General features: G+C 44.9%; 7 non-coding genes and 2 pseudogenes across 7 annotated transcripts; all 9 read right to left on the reverse strand.

Moving 5' to 3' along the window:
• Positions 1-3,337: 3,337 nt before the first annotated feature.
• On the reverse strand, positions 3,338-3,516 carry LOC141229441 (U2 spliceosomal RNA; annotated as a pseudogene).
• Positions 3,517-4,315: 799 nt separating this feature from the next.
• Positions 4,316-4,407, reverse strand: LOC141229453 (U2 spliceosomal RNA; annotated as a pseudogene).
• A 1,115-nt stretch (positions 4,408-5,522) lies between these two features.
• Positions 5,523-5,713, reverse strand: LOC141229468 (U2 spliceosomal RNA). Its single transcript, XR_012296144.1, has one exon. It is a non-coding gene; the product is annotated as a U2 spliceosomal RNA (small nuclear RNA).
• A 1,115-nt stretch (positions 5,714-6,828) lies between these two features.
• LOC141229430 (U2 spliceosomal RNA) lies at positions 6,829-7,010 on the reverse strand. The gene has a single exon (XR_012296120.1). It is a non-coding gene; the product is annotated as a U2 spliceosomal RNA (small nuclear RNA).
• Positions 7,011-13,003: 5,993 nt separating this feature from the next.
• Positions 13,004-13,194, reverse strand: LOC141229469 (U2 spliceosomal RNA). The gene has a single exon (XR_012296145.1). It is a non-coding gene; the product is annotated as a U2 spliceosomal RNA (small nuclear RNA).
• Positions 13,195-14,309: 1,115 nt separating this feature from the next.
• Positions 14,310-14,500, reverse strand: LOC141229471 (U2 spliceosomal RNA). Its single transcript, XR_012296147.1, has one exon. It is a non-coding gene; the product is annotated as a U2 spliceosomal RNA (small nuclear RNA).
• A 1,115-nt stretch (positions 14,501-15,615) lies between these two features.
• On the reverse strand, positions 15,616-15,806 carry LOC141229472 (U2 spliceosomal RNA). The gene has a single exon (XR_012296148.1). It is a non-coding gene; the product is annotated as a U2 spliceosomal RNA (small nuclear RNA).
• A 1,115-nt stretch (positions 15,807-16,921) lies between these two features.
• Positions 16,922-17,112, reverse strand: LOC141229473 (U2 spliceosomal RNA). The gene has a single exon (XR_012296149.1). It is a non-coding gene; the product is annotated as a U2 spliceosomal RNA (small nuclear RNA).
• Positions 17,113-18,227: 1,115 nt separating this feature from the next.
• LOC141229400 (U2 spliceosomal RNA) lies at positions 18,228-18,418 on the reverse strand. The gene has a single exon (XR_012296094.1). It is a non-coding gene; the product is annotated as a U2 spliceosomal RNA (small nuclear RNA).
• Between the last annotated feature and the right edge of the window lie 430 nt (positions 18,419-18,848).

Genomic DNA, 18,848 nt, shown 5'->3' on the forward strand with positions numbered 1-18,848 from the left:
AGGTATAATTTCAGTCACAGATTGAATGATGGTAGAATGTCCACGGCAAAGTAGTCCAACTCCGGCAGCACGACAGTCATTAGCACCGGACCACACAGAAGCGCCCAGTTTCCAGTCTTCTTTTAAGTCCTTATAATTTAAATTACTCTGTATACCACATTCTTGTAGAAAGCAGAAATCAAAGTCCAATGTCTCTAAATAAGAAAATAAAGCAGCCCTACGTGTAGGGCTCTTTAGGGACCTCACATTTAGTGAGGAGATTTTAAGAGGAACAGACATTAAGAAGAATCAGGATCTGAAGATGGGAAGAAGTCAATACACGGCACCTCCTCCTCCGCATCTCCAGGGGTCAGGATTTGTTTAATATTACCGGGATCTGAAGCAGGCAAAAAAGCATCATCCACTTTTGGCTCCTCATCTGGACCTCGACATCCGTGTTTTCTTTGGATATCAGGTTGCTTTACGTCCTCCCGTTGCCTTTTCAGAGGCTGGGAGCTGTCCATCTTTTCCAAGTCCTGTGCATCTGCAGTCCTCATGGCGGTCTGGTCTATGGAACGGGTGTCATCCCTCTGGGTCGTCTTGTCCTCTGGTCTGGTCACGGAACTACTGCGACTTCTGGTTCGAGGACCAGGGCTCGACTGGGTCTTAGCCGGGTCCTTTTTACTTCGCGCCCTAGAGGTCTCTCTTTCCGACACACTGGTTGATCGATTAAGGAGCGTACCCTTTTTGCCCTTACCCAAGATCACCGATGATGGTGTGGCGAATCTGGGTGCTTGCTTAATCGGGGTACTAGAGGTCTCCTCAGTTCCACATAATGCCGGTGGTGCATTCATGCTGGATGAGGACCCTTCCTCTTGACTCTGAGATACGGCAACATCTAGAGCCAGAACATCGATCAATTCCACAGAGAGAGAACCCTCGGTTAATCTTATGGAACCCCTACGACCGTCCTTCTGTGGAACTACCAGCGGGCCCTCTGGCGGAGCCGTTGAAGGATTTGGTCCGGACCCGTCAGCGTGCGCCAACCCAGGTCCAGGGGCAGGTGTAGTAATACTCCCTCCGAAGTATTCTTGGATAGTCAGTTGACCTGACTTAAACATGTCATATGTTTTTGACTTTTTGCTCGGACAATTCCTGAAGGCGTGACCTGCCTTCCCACATAGGTTACATACGATCTCAGAGTCACACGTAGCGGAGGTGTGCCCACTCTTACCGCACTTGTTGCAAAAGACTACATGAGCCCTTGTACAATTTTCTCGTGTATGCCCATATTCATGACAATTCCGGCATTGAAGGGGCATTCCTGGGTAGCGTAGGAATCCCCTGACATTACCAATGGCAAAATTAGCAGGCGGGTGGTGAAGACCACCAATGCCGCTCTGATCTGGATGGAACTTCACCAGGTATTTCCTCTTCCCATTCCAGAAGCGCTGGGAGTTGAGGATATCATGTGAGAAGCGCACTGACTTGCAGTAACGCTTCAAAAAGGTTTCGATATCGCCCTCAGAGACGAATGGGCTGTACATGAAGATCACCAAGGGTACTTCTTCTTCACCGTACAGGAAGTCAAAGCTTAGCCCGTTCAGTCTCTCATCGTCCTTGTCCGCAACCATCAGTGCTGCATGGATATTATCACAGCATGATTTAGCCATAAAGGAAATGGTATATCGCCCACGGAATTCCTGATCGTAAAGACACAGGATCTTATCTCGCTCCAGGTGGAAGAACCCAAAAAGAATCTCATGCACGATGTACTGCAGATTCTTCTCATGGCGCTGGCATTCATCCACCATGATTCTAATGGACTGTCGCAGTGGAGTCTCCCCCACCGCAAATCCAAAAGAAAAAGGCATTTTCGGCCCTCAGGGACTAAGCCCTCCCCCAATAGTAACAAGGGAATGAATCCCACAAAAGCAGGAACAAACCCAAGACCGAGGGAGGGGTACCCCAAGAACTTACACAGCCCACTAAGCGATAAAGCTCAGCAAAGGAAAACGCCCTTATTTCCTCGGGTCGCCCCGAAGACAAGACGCGATCGCTCCCCGTTGTCCGGGGACTAAGCCGACCTGCCAATAGCTGCAAGGGGGTGAAGCTCCCTCAGTTAAGAGAGAGCGATCCCCCAAGGCCAACAAGTCGGGTACCCCAGGCACCTCCTAGCCGAGACCAAGGCAGCAACCGTTAGATCACTGCACCTGATCCTAGCCAAAAGGCCGAGAAGCGATAACCAGAATTGGTTTCAAACTACGGAGCCACCCAAGGATCCTGAAAAGTCCATTTGTGGAGATGAGCTCCTGGACTCCCGTTAAGAAGACATGTTGTCAACCTCTAGATCCCTTACATGCCTGCACTTTTCGGCTTGCTGCTGCTGCAATCCACGCGTTTTAGATCTGCATAACTCCACCTCTTTAAACACAGCACCTTCACCCCCTGCTGTTCCCACCCGCCTCAACACCGTTGGAAGGGAGGAGAACCAATTAAGGCGGGGGGTGGGGTGGAACGAGCAGCTGTCTACCCTTAGCAGGAGGGCTCCTGATTACATACCTCTCCTGCTGCTGCTGCTGCTGGCTGTCCAGCAGCAGACTGAAGGTGGCTGCTGCTGTGCACAGGTATATAAAGGCTCAGAGCCTATTATGACACGCGCAGCCAGCGTTCCATTGCCACATTCCATCTACTGCAGGCAGGATACCTGGCTGGCTGAATGTCGCTGAGAAGCTCACAGAGACCGCCATAAGCAACAGTTTAACAGAATGCCACAGACTAATCAACCAAACTTTTTGGGTTGGGTTCTCTTTTATAGTCTGCAGGCATTAAATGAAAGAAGTCAGTGTTCCAGCAGAAGGAGACAACGTTTCAGAAAAGGCATTGTAGCAAACCAAAAAAGAAATTTTAAGCGCAGCAGAGTAACCAGCGCACATACCTGTTAGCTCAGGTGAGTTTAAAAGGCTGCTGTTGATAACAAGGGCATTTGCTAAATAGATGGTGTGTGTGCAACAATATACTGAAAGGTCAATTATATTGTGCAGCTTATCTCACCACCTGTAGTTATTTAGGTGAAAGCTCCAAAATGCTTGCCTAATATGTCTGTTTATCCAAAAGGAAGTAAAAAGGGAGAGCTAGAAAGATAGCATTGCATCACATTACATGGCAATGCAATGCACAGTTGCTGAAGTTGAACCAAAATGAGCTTGTAATCTGGCTTCTGCAACTTTGAACATGAAAAATCCAATGAGGAGAAGAAAAGCAAAGCCAAAGAGTCCATCCCCAAATCCGACAAACAAGCAAAATGAACAAAAAACATTGAATTCAATTCTTTCTGATTTTAGAAACTGCATTAAAGAAGGGGTGCACCGGTCCTGGAGATACTGCAATACTAGGTCAATGCGTGGAGTGGACAGAGCAAGCTCTTTTTCCATCTCCCTGTTCTAAAAATCCATTTAATATATGGTCCCCAGATAGGGGACGTATCAGATATTAAACTGATAAGAACAGATTTTTTTTTTTTTTATCAAAAGCCCGAATTCGTGTACAAAACCCGAGTGCGCTTAAAAAAGTGACAAGTGCCACAAAAAAAGTGCACTAGGATGCTGGTCTTCTTGAAACCCTCTCCAAAAGGAGAAGGGTCCCCCAAACCATTCCCCGTTCCTCCGAGCCAGAAGGCCACAGCGAGGAACAGGGACAAATAGCCACCTCCAGCCGAAACCAGAGGCGACCCAATCTTACCCCCAATACCTGCCCGAGTTCTCACCCGAGCAAGGCACTGGGAGCCAAAAGACTGTGCTCCCCTCCCGGAAGAGGGGAGCCAACATCGCTCTCCTCCCGAAAGAGGAGAGCCAGGGGGGTTCAGGGGGGAGCGGAACCTGATGGCCACACACTCCCCCCCTAGACCTGCCAAGAGAGGAACCCGTTAGGGAACCGCATCCCGACAAAATCCTAGTAAGGACGTGGACACACGTGAATAAGTGGACACACAGTGACAAAAAAATTAAATAAATAGTGAAGGTTTCACAGTATAATACTGCCCGGACCTTCGACCGGGAATTGAAAAATTCCCCATCCTAAGGCCAGAAGGCCCGGAATAAGGGTGTGTGCGAAGAAAGAAAATTTGAAGTGCTTGTGCAAATGTGCCATAAACTCAAGTGGGGTTCCCAATCCCAGTGAGTTAAGGCACCCCAGGGTCACCACTCCTGGGGCACTTCACACTTCGGGCTTTCGATCTTCCCCGGCCCAATGGCGTCGATCCTGGGGGGCCATGCTTTCCACCAGATGACTATATTAGTCACCTGGCGTACTAACAAGCGCCTAAACCCCAGTGTGCATAATGTATCAATCTACTAGGGCGGCCAACATCCAAAACCGCCTTTTCGAAAGATACTACACTTGATCTTAGCCAAAAGGCCGAGAAGCGATAACCAGAATTGGTTTCAAACTACGGAGCCACCCAAGGATCCTGAAAAGTCCATTTGTGGAGATGAGCTCCTGGACTCCCGTTAAGAAGACATGTTGTCAACCTCTAGATCCCTTACATGCCTGCACTTTTCGGCTTGCTGCTGCTGCAATCCACGCGTTTTAGATCTGCATAACTCCACCTCTTTAAACACAGCACCTTCACCCCCTGCTGTTCCCACCCGCCTCAACACCGTTGGAAGGGAGGAGAACCAATTAAGGCGGGGGGTGGGGTGGAACGAGCAGCTGTCTACCCTTAGCAGGAGGGCTCCTGATTACATACCTCTCCTGCTGCTGCTGCTGCTGGCTGTCCAGCAGCAGACTGAAGGTGGCTGCTGCTGTGCACAGGTATATAAAGGCTCAGAGCCTATTATGACACGCGCAGCCAGCGTTCCATTGCCACATTCCATCTACTGCAGGCAGGATACCTGGCTGGCTGAATGTCGCTGAGAAGCTCACAGAGACCGCCATAAGCAACAGTTTAACAGAATGCCACAGACTAATCAACCAAACTTTTTGGGTTGGGTTCTCTTTTATAGTCTGCAGGCATTAAATGAAAGAAGTCAGTGTTCCAGCAGAAGGAGACAACGTTTCAGAAAAGGCATTGTAGCAAACCAAAAAAGAAATTTTAAGCGCAGCAGAGTAACCAGCGCACATACCTGTTAGCTCAGGTGAGTTTAAAAGGCTGCTGTTGATAACAAGGGCATTTGCTAAATAGATGGTGTGTGTGCAACAATATACTGAAAGGTCAATTATATTGTGCAGCTTATCTCACCACCTGTAGTTATTTAGGTGAAAGCTCCAAAATGCTTGCCTAATATGTCTGTTTATCCAAAAGGAAGTAAAAAGGGAGAGCTAGAAAGATAGCATTGCATCACATTACATGGCAATGCAATGCACAGTTGCTGAAGTTGAACCAAAATGAGCTTGTAATCTGGCTTCTGCAACTTTGAACATGAAAAATCCAATGAGGAGAAGAAAAGCAAAGCCAAAGAGTCCATCCCCAAATCCGACAAACAAGCAAAATGAACAAAAAACATTGAATTCAATTCTTTCTGATTTTAGAAACTGCATTAAAGAAGGGGTGCACCGGTCCTGGAGATACTGCAATACCAGGTCAATGCGTGGAGTGGACAGAGCAAGCTCTTTTTCCATCTCCCTGTTCTAAAAATCCATTTAATATATGGTCCCCAGATAGGGGACGTATCAGATATTAAACTGATAAGAACAGATACTACACTTGATCTTAGCCAAAAGGCCGAGAAGCGATAACCAGAATTGGTTTCAAACTACGGAGCCACCCAAGGATCCTGAAAAGTCCATTTGTGGAGATGAGCTCCTGGACTCCCGTTAAGAAGACATGTTGTCAACCTCTAGATCCCTTACATGCCTGCACTTTTCGGCTTGCTGCTGCTGCAATCCACGCGTTTTAGATCTGCATAACTCCACCTCTTTAAACACAGCACCTTCACCCCCTGCTGTTCCCACCCGCCTCAACACCGTTGGAAGGGAGGAGAACCAATTAAGGCGGGGGGTGGGGTGGAACGAGCAGCTGTCTACCCTTACCAGGAGGGCTCCTGATTACATACCTCTCCTGCTGCTGCTGCTGCTGGCTGTCCAGCAGCAGACTGAAGGTGGCTGCTGCTGTGCACAGGTATATAAAGGCTCAGAGCCTATTATGACACGCGCAGCCAGCGTTCCATTGCCACATTCCATCTACTGCAGGCAGGATACCTGGCTGGCTGAATGTCGCTGAGAAGCTCACAGAGACCGCCATAAGCAACAGTTTAACAGAATGCCACAGACTAATCAACCAAACTTTTTGGGTTGGGTTCTCTTTTATAGTCTGCAGGCATTAAATGAAAGAAGTCAGTGTTCCAGCAGAAGGAGACAACGTTTCAGAAAAGGCATTGTAGCAAACCAAAAAAGAAATTTTAAGCGCAGCAGAGTAACCAGCGCACATACCTGTTAGCTCAGGTGAGTTTAAAAGGCTGCTGTTGATAACAAGGGCATTTGCTAAATAGATGGTGTGTGTGCAACAATATACTGAAAGGTCAATTATATTGTGCAGCTTATCTCACCACCTGTAGTTATTTAGGTGAAAGCTCCAAAATGCTTGCCTAATATGTCTGTTTATCCAAAAGGAAGTAAAAAGGGAGAGCTAGAAAGATAGCATTGCATCACATTACATGGCAATGCAATGCACAGTTGCTGAAGTTGAACCAAAATGAGCTTGTAATCTGGCTTCTGCAACTTTGAACATGAAAAATCCAATGAGGAGAAGAAAAGCAAAGCCAAAGAGTCCATCCCCAAATCCGACAAACAAGCAAAATGAACAAAAAACATTGAATTCAATTCTTTCTGATTTTAGAAACTGCATTAAAGAAGGGGTGCACCGGTCCTGGAGATACTGCAATACCAGGTCAATGCGTGGAGTGGACAGAGCAAGCTCTTTTTCCATCTCCCTGTTCTAAAAATCCATTTAATATATGGTCCCCAGATAGGGGACGTATCAGATATTAAACTGATAAGAACAGATTTTTTTCTTTTTCATTTTGTTCTTATATTTCAGTTGTTATTTCTCTTCTAATATTTCTCTTGCCTTATAATCTGTTCATGCTACATGGTTCCACAGATGAAAGTTCCATAGACTCTTGGCTCTTTTTTTCCCAATTCTCTTCAGATCTAACAGGTAATAAATATATATTTCACTTAGTGCTAATTTTATGCATTCACTTTCACTTATAAAATCTCTTTTAAAAAGCAATATGTTTCGGACTTTCCATAGCGCATTCTTTATTCCATTTATCATTATCCAAATGACTCTTTCTTTTTCTTTTGATTGACATGTAAAATTTCCATATAAAACTACTTCGTGATTTAAAAACTTAAGACCAGTAACAAACTTTAAGAGACTTCCAACTTCTTTCCAGACATTTTGGGCATAAAAACAGTTCCAAAAGGTGTGTAAAACTGTTTCCTCTCTAACACAGCCTGTTCTAGGGCATCTTGCAGTATTGCACAATCCCCTTCTGTGTTGAAAAAATCTAACAGGAACACATTCTTGCACTATTGCCCATGCCAAGTCTTTATATTCATTTGTTAGATAAGGTGCATAAGTCATTCTCCAAATTCTTCCACTTTTAGTGTATGTAAAGTTTGCCACTGCTGTCATCGTTTCTTTTCTCTTTGTCTCTAGAGCCAGTCTTCTTGAATTTGACAGCATCTCCACATCTACTTCAGGTAAGTTATAAAGTCTAATTGTTTTTTCTAGTAAGACATATTGTTTTGGCGGTGTAATTAGGACAGGAGAATTTGGGGGCAATGTTATCCACTTTCTTTTCCTAAAGATATCTCCAGCTGCATATCTTAAGTAGAAAGACCAATGAGTTCTTAGATTGGTCATTTTGAAGCAAAAACTAAAGAACTTTAGGTACAAAAATTTTTTGATATTTGGGATATTCTTTCCACCATATTTATGCTGCTTGTACATTGTCTCTCTTCGAACCTTCTCCATTTTTGATCCCCACAGAAAAAGAAAAATTTGTCTCTGGAGAAACTTTACTGTGTTCTCATTCGGGGGGTACACCATACTTAAAAACAACATTATCGGCAACAACAAAGACTTAATGATCAAGTTTTTACCTTCCATTGATAATTTTCTGAGTTTCCATAAACTTATCTTCTTTTGCATTTTCTCCTTCACCAACTGCCAACTTTCTTCTCCATCATTCTTTTTTGTAAACACAACACCTAAAATTTTGATCTTATCACTTCTTATTTTAAGTTGAGGAATCTGCGCATCTGACCAATCACCGAATCCAAGACATTCGCTCTTCTCCAAGTTCAGTTTGAAGGCAGATGCTAAACAGAAAAAATCAGTAGTTCTTACTGCTCTTCTCAGCGATTGTTCTGAGTCGCACAGGATCGTGATGTCATCCATGTACCCCAGTGACTTAGTACTTAGTCCATTTCCACCTGGTATGGGTACACCTTTCACCATCTTATCTTTCCTCAACATTGCCAGTAGAGGCTCGATTGCGCAGATAAAGAGCAGAGGCGAAAGTGGGCATCCTTGTTTGACGCCCGACTTTAGAACAACTTCTGAAGATAAAAAACCATTAATTAAAATCCTGCTAAAACTTCCATCATATAAAAGTGCAATGTGCTTAATAAAAACATCCGGGAATTTCATTTTCTTTAACACAGAATACAGGTACTTATGAGAGACTCTGTCGTACGCTTTCTGGAAATCAAGGGACAGAAGAGCTAGCTTTTGCTTCCTCTCTTGCTGATACCAAATTGCGTCCCGTATAATATTCAAGTTTTCTGCAATTGTACGACCAGGCACACCACATACCTGATCAGGATGCACGACCTTCTCTATCACCTTCTTCATTCTGTTCACCATGATTTTTGCCATAATTTTATAATCTACGTTGAGTAACGTGATTGGTCTCCAGTTCTCTAGATTAGTCTTATCTCCTTTTTTAAAAAGCAGGGTGACCACACCACTTCTCCAAGATTCAGGCAATTTGTCACATAAAAAGACAGCTTTAAAAATCTCAAACAGGTCGTCTTTTAAAATCTCCCAAAAAGTAAGATAAAATTCAATTTGTAGTCCGTCAGTACCCGGTGTTTTTCCTCTAGAAAAGCTTTTGATTGCACTTAGCAGTTCTTCTTCACAGATATCTTCAATCAACAACTCTTGATCTTGCTTTTCAAGGTGATTCTGCAATGAATTAAGAGCATCAGGTAAAAAATCAGCGTCAATTTTCTTTTCGCTAAAAAGATTTTGATAAAAAGTTTGCGCTTTGTCCAACAGTCCATCTTTAGTTGTTTCACCATCAAGTTCTTTAATTAATTCTTTGCGTTCTAAAGATTTTTTGAAAAAGAACCTGGAACATGTTTCATTTTTTTCCATATGTTCTACCTTGGCGTTGAAAATTATTTCTTTGCCTTTCTGTTCAATTGCTTTTTTAATGTCTTCTTTGACTTGTAAAATAACATCCTCCATATCTATCCCTGCATTTCTGAGTTTGTAACCTGTTTGCAGTTTTGTATTCAGGTCTTTAAACCATTTCTGATTCTGTCTGGCCTTCCTTTTGCCAGCTAAGAGAAAAAAATGTCTAATTTGAGACTTCACATACTCCCACCATTCTAGAATTCTTTTGTAATAATGTTTTTTCCCCTGTAGTTTTTTATAAAATTTCAAAAATTCCTCTTTTATACTTTCATCTTCCAGCAGCAGAGTGTTCAACTTCCAGACACCTCGCCCTTTCTCTAGACTGGGCAATTCCAAGTGAGTAATTAACGTTTTGTGGTCAGAAAAGATGTTACCTGTTAGATCCACTTTATTCACTTTAAAACTCTGTGATGTCAGAACAAAGTCAATTCTTGATTTTAGAAGATTTTTCTCCCAAGTGTATCCTGGTTCAGAGGTATTCTTTACTCTCCAGACATCATTCAGGCAAGTATCGTCGATTAGATTTTTTAACTGCATCTCAGTTTTGTCTTTCCTTCTAGTACCTGATGTCCTATTTTCATCAGACCAGATACAATTGAAGTCACCGCCAACCACAGTTGGTGTAGGACCAGGTATAAAGAGTTTGATGATATCTAATAAACTGGATCTTTCCTCTTTAATCGGAGATGCATAAACATTAATCAGCTTGAACTCGGATCCACAGTAACTCACATTAACAACTAGTGCACGTCCAGGTTCAACTTCAGTGAACGAGGTAACCTTAAAGTCTTTGTTTTTAAACAGGACGCCAACACCAGTAGCACGCGATCCATTTTCACCGGACCAGATGGAAGGTCCGTTCGCCCAATCTTCCCTTAGTTTGTTATAGTTAGGGTCATGGTCAATGCCGCATTCTTGAAGTAAAAAAATATCAGCATCTAAAGTCATCAGGTAAGAAAATAAAGCAGCTCTCTTGACAGAGCCCTTTAAACTCCTCACATTTAGTGAGGCAATTTTGAGTGTAGCCATAAATCATTTAAACAGAGCTTGAGTCCGTATCTGACATGAATCCGACCGGGGTAGAGGGACCCGCAGAAACGTCCGTGTCTGAGAATTCCTCGATGTTCACCGGATCAGATGGGTTTACAGGTTTAGGAACTGAGATGATCGGTTTAGGTGAGTAATTAGGGAGGACTATTTTCAAACGCCCAGCAGGTCTTTTGCTGGCGCTCTCTCCCTTAAACAAACTCGACTTCTCCTTTTTCCTTTTCCTCAAAACCTCCACGTCAATGTTAATCTCCTCCTCCTCCTCCTCACCACCAGCCTCCTTAGAAGACTCCTCTCCCATCTCCACTTCAGACTCAGCTGGATTCTCCTCCACCACATGACCATCTGGACTCTCCGACCAATCCTTGACAACAATGCTATCCCCAGGCGGGTCCCCAGCAGTGTCCTTGGGCTGATCCCCAGAAGGGTTCCCGGGAGGGTCCTTGGATTTGTCTGTTTGTTCTTCAGGACTGGACCGCTTCGGAGGGGCTCCCCCCCGAGCTGCATCTGCATAGCTGAAGGTCTTTTTTCTCAACGGACAATCCCGAAAAGAGTGCCCAGGGATACGGCAGATATTACAGATCATCTGATTTGGGCAGTTCAGAGTGACATGTCCTTTTTGATAGCACTTCTTGCAAAGAGCGTTCTCCTCCTTGCAGCTCTCAAAGGAATGCCCAAAGTCCATACATTTTCTGCAGAAGATAGGCATCCCTGGATAGAAGAGTCTTCCTCTCTCTCTGCCAATCAGGAAGCTCTGAGGCGGATGAATGAGTCCACCAATTCCCAAACCTTCTCTCAGCTTCACGATGAACTTGTATTTTCCGGTCCACAACCTCTCAGAGTTCATGATTTTGTGAGAAAAGTAGACCTCAGAGCAATAGTTATGCAGAAACGCAGCCACATCCTTTTCAGAGACATGCGGATTGCTCATATGAACCACCACAGACTTCTCTTCTGCCAGGCAGAGGGTCACAAAACACAGTCCTTTAAGATCTTCCTCCTGAAGTCTCAGCTTGATCTGATGGTAAAAATTCTGAGATGCCACTTCAGAGGTCAGGGTAAGCACAAAGCGTCCAGGAGCATCTTGAAGTGCCAGAATGTTCTCCCTTTTCACCTGCAGGATCTCAAGCAGGACCTTCCTCACGAAGAAAGACAGGGAGAACTTGTCACGGGCTCGCTCTTCAACTTCAATCTTGAAAGAGTTCTTGATCTTCAAGTCGCCAGCTCCAGCAGAACGGAGAGTAGCCGATGTCGCCATCGCCATATTCAGATAAGTCGATCGCCTTCTTGGTTCTCTTCAGCACGCACACCCCTTATAGCAGCAGGAGGCTTAAGACAGTAGAACTGCCGATGCCTCAAGGCCGAGGATGCGATAGGCTTTGGAGTCTTCCAGCAACAACACTTGGTCGTAGCCAAAAGGCCGAGAAGCGATAACCAGAATTGGTTTCAAACTACGGAGCCACCCAAGGATCCTAAAAAGTCCATTTGTGGAGATGAGCTCCTGGACTCCCGTTAAGAAGACATGTTGTCAACCTCTAGATCCCTTACATGCCTGCACTATTCGGCTTGCTGCTGCTGCAATCCACGCGTTTTAGATCTGCATAACTCCACCTCTTTAAACACAGCACCTTCACCCCCTGCTGTTCCCACCCGCCTCAACACCGTTGGAAGGGAGGAGAACCAATTAAGGCGGGGGGTGGGGTGGAACGAGCAGCTGTCTACCCTTAGCAGGAGGGCTCCTGATTACATACCTCTCCTGCTGCTGCTGCTGCTGGCTGTCCAGCAGCAGACTGAAGGTGGCTGCTGCTGTGCACAGGTATATAAAGGCTCAGAGCCTATTATGACACGCGCAGCCAGCGTTCCATTGCCACATTCCATCTACTGCAGGCAGGATACCTGGCTGGCTGAATGTCGCTGAGAAGCTCACAGAGACCGCCATAAGCAACAGTTTAACAGAATGCCACAGACTAATCAACCAAACTTTTTGGGTTGGGTTCTCTTTTATAGTCTGCAGGCATTAAATGAAAGAAGTCAGTGTTCCAGCAGAAGGAGACAACGTTTCAGAAAAGGCATTGTAGCAAACCAAAAAAGAAATTTTAAGCGCAGCAGAGTAACCAGCGCACATACCTGTTAGCTCAGGTGAGTTTAAAAGGCTGCTGTTAATAACAAGGGCATTTGCTAAATAGATGGTGTGTGTGCAACAATATACTGAAAGGTCAATTATATTGTGCAGCTTATCTCACCACCTGTAGTTATTTAGGTGAAAGCTCCAAAATGCTTGCCTAATATGTCTGTTTATCCAAAAGGAAGTAAAAAGGGAGAGCTAGAAAGATAGCATTGCATCACATTACATGGCAATGCAATGCACAGTTGCTGAAGTTGAACCAAAATGAGCTTGTAATCTGGCTTCTGCAACTTTGAGCATGAAAAATCCAATGAGGAGAAGAAAAGCAAAGCCAAAGAGTCCATCCCAAAATCCGACAAACAAGCAAAATGAACAAAAAACATTGAATTCAATTCTTTCTGATTTTAGAAACTGCATTAAAGAAGGGGTGCACCGGTCCTGGAGATACTGCAATACCAGGTCAATGCGTGGAGTGGACAGAGCAAGCTCTTTTTCCATCTCCCTGTTCTAAAAATCCATTTAATATATGGTCCCCAGATAGGGGACGTATCAGATATTAAACTGATAAGAACAGATACTACACTTGATCTTAGCCAAAAGGCCGAGAAGCGATAACCAGAATTGGTTTCAAACTACGGAGCCACCCAAGGATCCTGAAAAGTCCATTTGTGGAGATGAGCTCCTGGACTCCCGTTAAGAAGACATGTTGTCAACCTCTAGATCCCTTACATGCCTGCACTTTTCGGCTTGCTGCTGCTGCAATCCACGCGTTTTAGATCTGCATAACTCCACCTCTTTAAACACAGCACCTTCACCCCCTGCTGTTCCCACCCGCCTCAACACCGTTGGAAGGGAGGAGAACCAATTAAGGCGGGGGGTGGGGTGGAACGAGCAGCTGTCTACCCTTAGCAGGAGGGCTCCTGATTACATACCTCTCCTGCTGCTGCTGCTGCTGGCTGTCCAGCAGCAGACTGAAGGTGGCTGCTGCTGTGCACAGGTATATAAAGGCTCAGAGCCTATTATGACACGCGCAGCCAGCGTTCCATTGCCACATTCCATCTACTGCAGGCAGGATACCTGGCTGGCTGAATGTCGCTGAGAAGCTCACAGAGACCGCCATAAGCAACAGTTTAACAGAATGCCACAGACTAATCAACCAAACTTTTTGGGTTGGGTTCTCTTTTATAGTCTGCAGGCATTAAATGAAAGAAGTCAGTGTTCCAGCAGAAGGAGACAACGTTTCAGAAAAGGCATTGTAGCAAACCAAAAAAGAAATTTTAAGCGCAGCAGAGTAACCAGCGCACATACCTGTTAGCTCAGGTGAGTTTAAAAGGCTGCTGTTGATAACAAGGGCATTTGCTAAATAGATGGTGTGTGTGCAACAATATACTGAAAGGTCAATTATATTGTGCAGCTTATCTCACCACCTGTAGTTATTTAGGTGAAAGCTCCAAAATGCTTGCCTAATATGTCTGTTTATCCAAAAGGAAGTAAAAAGGGAGAGCTAGAAAGATAGCATTGCATCACATTACATGGCAATGCAATGCACAGTTGCTGAAGTTGAACCAAAATGAGCTTGTAATCTGGCTTCTGCAACTTTGAACATGAAAAATCCAATGAGGAGAAGAAAAGCAAAGCCAAAGAGTCCATCCCCAAATCCGACAAACAAGCAAAATGAACAAAAAACATTGAATTCAATTCTTTCTGATTTTAGAAACTGCATTAAAGAAGGGGTGCACCGGTCCTGGAGATACTGCAATACCAGGTCAATGCGTGGAGTGGACAGAGCAAGCTCTTTTTCCATCTCCCTGTTCTAAAAATCCATTTAATATATGGTCCCCAGATAGGGGACGTATCAGATATTAAACTGATAAGAACAGATACTACACTTGATCTTAGCCAAAAGGCCGAGAAGCGATAACCAGAATTGGTTTCAAACTACGGAGCCACCCAAGGATCCTGAAAAGTCCATTTGTGGAGATGAGCTCCTGGACTCCCGTTAAGAAGACATGTTGTCAACCTCTAGATCCCTTACATGCCTGCACTTTTCGGCTTGCTGCTGCTGCAATCCACGCGTTTTAGATCTGCATAACTCCACCTCTTTAAACACAGCACCTTCACCCCCTGCTGTTCCCACCCGCCTCAACACCGTTGGAAGGGAGGAGAACCAATTAAGGCGGGGGGTGGGGTGGAACGAGCAGCTGTCTACCCTTAGCAGGAGGGCTCCTGATTACATACCTCTCCTGCTGCTGCTGCTGCTGGCTGTCCAGCAGCAGACTGAAGGTGGCTGCTGCTGTGCACAGGTTTATAAAGGCTCAGAGCCTATTATGACACGCGCAGCCAGCGTTCCATTGCCACATTCCATCTACTGCAGGCAGGGTACCTGGCTGGCTGAATGTCGCTGAGAAGCTCACAGAGACCGCCATAAGCAACAGTTTAACAGAATGCCACAGACTAATCAACCAAACTTTTTGGGTTGGGTTCTCTTTTATAGTCTGCAGGCATTAAATGAAAGAAGTCAGTGTTCCAGCAGAAGGAGACAACGTTTCAGAAAAGGCATTGTAGCAAACCAAAAAAGAAATTTTAAGCGCAGCAGAGTAACCAGCGCACATACCTGTTAGCTCAGGTGAGTTTAAAAGGCTGCTGTTGATAACAAGGGCATTTGCTAAATAGATGGTGTGTGTGCAACAATATACTGAAAGGTCAATTATATTGTGCAGCTTATCTCACCACCTGTAGTTATTTAGGTGAAAGCTCCAAAATGCTTGCCTAATATGTCTGTTTATCCAAAAGGAAGTAAAAAGGGAGAGCTAGAAAGATAGCATTGCATCACATTACATGGCAATGCAATGCACAGTTGCTGAAGTTGAACCAAAATGAGCTTGTAATCTGGCTTCTGCAACTTTGAACATGAAAAATCCAGTGAGGAGAAGAAAAGCAAAGCCAAAGAGTCCATCCCCAAATCCGACAAACAAGCAAAATGAACAAAAAACATTGAATTCAATTCTTTCTGATTTTAGAAACTGCATTAAAGAAGGGGTGCACCGGTCCTGGAGATACTGCAATACCAGGTCAATGCGTGGAGTGGACAGAGCAAGCTCTTTTTCCATCTCCCTGTTCTAAAAATCCATTTAATATATGGTCCCCAGATAGGGGACGTATCAGATATTAAACTGATAAGAACAGATACTACACTTGATCTTAGCCAAAAGGCCGAGAAGCGATAACCAGAATTGGTTTCAAACTACGGAGCCACCCAAGGATCCTGAAAAGTCCATTTGTGGAGATGAGCTCCTGGACTCCCGTTAAGAAGACATGTTGTCAACCTCTAGATCCCTTACATGCCTGCACTTTTCGGCTTGCTGCTGCTGCAATCCACGCGTTTTAGATCTGCATAACTCCACCTCTTTAAACACAGCACCTTCACCCCCTGCTGTTCCCACCCGCCTCAACACCGTTGGAAGGGAGGAGAACCAATTAAGGCGGGGGGTGGGGTGGAACGAGCAGCTGTCTACCCTTAGCAGGAGGGCTCCTGATTACATACCTCTCCTGCTGCTGCTGCTGCTGGCTGTCCAGCAGCAGACTGAAGGTGGCTGCTGCTGTGCACAGGTATATAAAGGCTCAGAGCCTATTATGACACGCGCAGCCAGCGTTCCATTGCCACATTCCATCTACTGCAGGCAGGGTACCTGGCTGGCTGAATGTCGCTGAGAAGCTCACAGAGACCGCCATAAGCAACAGTTTAACAGAATGCCACAGACTAATCAACCAAACTTTTTGGGTTGGGTTCTCTTTTATAGTCTGCAGGCATTAAATGAAAGAAGTCAGTGTTCCAGCAGAAGGAGACAACGTTTCAGAAAAGGCATTGTAGCAAACCAAAAAAGAAATTTTAAGCGCAGCAGAGTAACCAGCGCACATACCTGTTAGCTCAGGTGAGTTTAAAAGGCTGCTGTTGATAACAAGGGCATTTGCTAAATAGATGGTGTGTGTGCAACAATATACTGAAAGGTCAATTATATTGTGCAGCTTATCTCACCACCTGTAGTTATTTAGGTGAAAGCTCCAAAATGCTTGCCTAATATGTCTGTTTATCCAAAAGGAAGTAAAAAGGGAGAGCTAGAAAGATAGCATTGCATCACATTACATGGCAATGCAATGCACAGTTGCTGAAGTTGAACCAAAATGAGCTTGTAATCTGGCTTCTGCAACTTTGAACATGAAAAATCCAATGAGGAGAAGAAAAGCAAAGCCAAAGAGTCCATCCCCAAATCCGACAAACAAGCAAAATGAACAAAAAACATTGAATTCAATTCTTTCTGATTTTAGAAACTGCATTAAAGAAGGGGTGCACCGGTCCTGGAGATACTGCAATACCAGGTCAATGCGTGGAGTGGACAGAGCAAGCTCTTTTTCCATCTCCCTGTTCTAAAAATCCATTTAATATATGGTCCCCAGATAGGGGACGTATCAGATATTAAACTGATAAGAACAGATACTACACTTGATCTTAGCCAAAAGGCCGAGAAGCGATAACCAGAATTGGTTTCAAACTACGGAGCCACCCAAGGATCCTGAAAAGTCCATTTGTGGAGATGAGCTCCTGGACTCCCGTTAAGAAGACATGTTGTCAACCTCTAGATCCCTTACATGCCTGCACTTTTCGGCTTGCTGCTGCTGCAATCCACGCGTTTTAGATCTGCATAACTCCACCTCTTTAAACACAGCACCTTCACCCCCTGCTGTTCCCACCCGCCTCAACACCGTTGGAAGGGAGGAGAACCAATTAAGGCGGGGGGTGGGGTGGAACGAGCAGCTGTCTACCCTTAGCAGGAGGGCTCCTGATTACATACCTCTCCTGCTGCTGCTGCTGCTGGCTGTCCAGCAGCAGACTGAAGGTGGCTGCTGCTGTGCACAGGTATATAAAGGCTCAGAGCCTATTATGACACGCGCAGCCAGCGTTCCATTGCCATATTCCATCTACTGCAGGCAGGGTACCTGGCTGGCTGAATGTCGCTGAGAAGCTCACAGAGACCGCCATAAGCAACAGTTTAACGGAATGCCACAGACTAATCAACCAAACTTTTTGGGTTGGGTTCTCTTTTATAGTCTGCAGGCATTAAATGAAAGAAGTCAGTGTTCCAGCAGAAGGAGACAACGTTTCAGAAAAGGCATTGTAGCAAACCAAAAAAGAAATTTTAAGCGCAGCAGAGTAACCAGCGCACATACCTGTTAGCTCAGGTGAGTTTAAAAGGCTGCTGTTGATAACAAGGGCATTTGCTAAATAGATGGTGTGTGTGCAACAATATACTGAAAGGTCAATTATATTGTGCAGCTTATCTCACCACCTGTAGTTATTTAGGTGAAAGCTCCAAAATGCTTGCCTAATATGTCTGTTTATCCAAAAGGAAGTAAAAAGGGAGAGCTAGAAAGATAGCATTGCATCACATTACATGGCAATGCAATGCACAGTTGCTGAAGTTGAACCAAAATGAGCTTGTAATCTGGCTTCTGCAACTTTGAACATGAAAAATCCAATGAGGAGAAGAAAAGCAAAGCCAAAGAGTCCATCCCCAAATCCGACAAACAAGCAAAATGAACAAAAAACATTGAATTCAATTCTTTCTGATTTTAGAAACTGCATTAAAGAAGGGGTGCACCGGTCCTGGAGATACTGCAATACCAGGTCAATGCGTGGAGTGGACAGAGCAAGCTCTTTTTCCATCTCCCTGTTCTAAAAATCCATTTAATATATGGTCCCCAGATAGGGGACGTATCAGATATTAAACTGATAAGAACAGATACTACACTTGATCTTAGCCAAAAGTCCGAGAAGCGATAACCAGAATTGGTTTCAAACTACGGAGCCACCCAAGGATCCTGAAAAGTCCATTTGTGGAGATGAGCTCCTGGACTCCCGTTAAGAAGACATGTTGTCAACCTCTAGATCCCTTACATGCCTGCACTTTTCGGCTTGCTGCTGCTGCAATCCACGCGTTTTAGATCTGCATAACTCCACCTCTTTAAACACAGCACCTTCACCCCCTGCTGTTCCCACCCGCCTCAACACCGTTGGAAGGGAGGAGAACCAATTAAGGCGGGGGGTGGGGTGGAACGAGCAGCTGTCTACCCTTAGCAGGAGGGCTCCTGATTACATACCTCTCCTGCTGCTGCTGCTGCTGGCTGTCCAGCAGCAGACTGAAGGTGGCTGCTGCTGTGCACAGGTATATAAAGGCTCAGAGCCTATTATGACACGCGCAGCCAGCGTTC

The sequence above is a fragment of the Phyllobates terribilis genome, unplaced genomic scaffold (genome assembly GCF_046119375.1).
Source record: "Phyllobates terribilis strain yellow unplaced genomic scaffold, ASM4611937v1 Scaffold_472__1_contigs__length_1415193, whole genome shotgun sequence".
Lineage (NCBI taxonomy): Eukaryota > Metazoa > Chordata > Amphibia > Anura > Dendrobatidae > Phyllobates > Phyllobates terribilis.